The sequence below is a fragment of the Somniosus microcephalus genome, chromosome 17, assembly GCF_052327205.1.
Source record: "Somniosus microcephalus isolate GS21.2 chromosome 17, FLI_Smic_1.0, whole genome shotgun sequence".
Lineage (NCBI taxonomy): Eukaryota > Metazoa > Chordata > Chondrichthyes > Squaliformes > Somniosidae > Somniosus > Somniosus microcephalus.
Window position 1 is genome coordinate 37351936 of NC_141003.1, and position 2250 is coordinate 37354185.

A 2250-nucleotide genomic window follows, 5' to 3' on the forward strand; every position below is an offset into this window, starting at 1 on the left:
CCTTCTGACACACTGCTCCTCCGGCATGTTCATGTAGGAAAACTGATGTCGGATAACCCTGCCAGTGTAAGGTCTGCTGTGGCGACGTCTGTTGGCCCTCCTCCATCTGGCCATGCCCGCCCCCCTCTCCCTGCGTCTCAGTGCCCTTTCCAGATGATTCAGCAGCAGGACGTTCCCCTCCAATGCAGCCCCCATAATAAGTGCCCACAGGAAGGTCCCCCGTTGTCAAGGCTCACCAACAGCAAGGTGATGGTTAGAAGGCTGAAGATCATCTGCCTGCGCTGGCTCAGTGGTCAAATGGCTCTCAGTGTGCAGCTCAGCAAGTCTTTGTAGCTCTCGAGGAAGTTGTGATCCAAAAATGGCTGCCGCTTTTAAACCACACCAGTCCCCTTTAAATAACGCTCCTCCAGCCCGAGAGCAACTTGGTAAGGCCCAGGTAAGCTGTCACTATTAGCACCAGGCGCTACGGAGGGGGGCGCCACGGAATTTCCGGTCCGGGGCACCCAAAAGGCATTGCACACTCAAATGATGTCATAATCAGCCTGCTCCCATGAGCGGGCGCTAAGATTTAGCGCCGGCGCTAAATGCATGCTCAGTATGGGGTGAGGTGCTAGGCGCCTTGCGCCCGCCCGGAAATTGGCTAGCGTCCCACTTCTCAGCCTCTTTAGGCGTTAATCGGTGGCGCTATCAACTGAATTTCTCCCCCCTAATCTCTGGTCGGGAGAGAAGATAGTGGGAACTCCCCCTCCATCACCACCGCCACTGTCACTGCCCCACTTGCTGTAAGCACAGGTTAAAAAAAAGTCAGTCAGGAGGGTCTTCAGCGAGAAAGGCTAGAGAGGCCTAGGCAGTTTATTATAAGACTAATGATGACCAACCTCATGTAGAACTTGGTCTGTTTCGATACTAGACTGATAAAAGCAACTATTAGTCAGCTCACTAGTTCAGGGCAGGGCAGCGTGAATTATTTTTCTTATTCACAAGGTGTTTGAAGTTAAATGAAGTAAATGAGATTTGTTTATAACTGTGAGGCTATGGCCGGAATTTTCTGAGGGGTCAGCGGGCAGGATCGGTGGCGGGTCGGGTGGGAAAGTGTTTTTTTTTGACAGCGGGTCAAGACCCTCCTGTCAACCCGCCGCCACGTGACTTTCCCAATGTCAGGTCTGTCAGTGCTGAGCAGACCTGACACGCAGCAGCGGGGGACGCAATTAAGCTGATTATTGCCTTGTTGACAGATCATTAATAATATATTTAACCTTACATTTTCTCTTTAACTGCTCGCCCACGGGGTCCATGGTACTCGGTGACCACGTCTGTTAAGCTGAGGTGGGAGTTGAATGGTCATTGAATGAGCTGATTACTTGACAGCTTGAAATGTGCTATAAAAGCTCCCACCTCACAGCTGTTCACTTTCCAAGTGCAGAAGCTGTTGCTTACTCCATTTGGAACACAGATTGAGCTTTATGCAGGTTGCAAGTGTTTGGAGCAAACTTTCTATCCAGTGTCACCTCATTGGAACAACCCCTCTCACCATTGACAGATTGCTTCTGTCATCTCAACTTCACCTGCCATCTATTACATCAGCATGGGTACCGTTTATACTGTCTCACCTTGGTCCTCAGAATATGACCATGATCAGCCCCAACACCAGCAGAACCAGGCACACCAGCAGCACCAACAACACCAACCTTCTCCACAATCACCTGATGCTGCACAGAGCAGAGGGCATCAGCAACCAACCACATTGCCAGGGATGGCCTCACCATGACCAGATTTACTTCACTTGACACTGCACACCCTGGCTGCCACATGATACGTCAGGTTGGCACCACCCCACACGATCACCATAAAGCATCCCTACAATGTCCAAGCCATTTCTTTCACACTCACCACCCTTGCAGGGGGTACCGTTATCTATCACCATTCACTGCAACTCACTAAGCCACTTCCAATGGTGCACACAAATCTGTCCAAGAACACAAAGTGTTGAAAATAAAGGTTTCAATGTTTGACAACACATTAACAGAAACTTTACATAAACATTGGATAAAACACCCAAGTGCCTACCCTTGTGTGTTGTCAGTTGGTATGAATGCACTAGGATGAGGATGAGGATGAGGGTGAGTGTGAGGGGTGGCTAATGAGATGGGGAAGTGATAATGTAGATCGAGAGAGAGGGATGGGTGGAGGTGCAAGGTAAGTTGGCGTGAGTAAGGATGTGCAGGAGTAGGGTAGGGAAGGCAGAGTGAT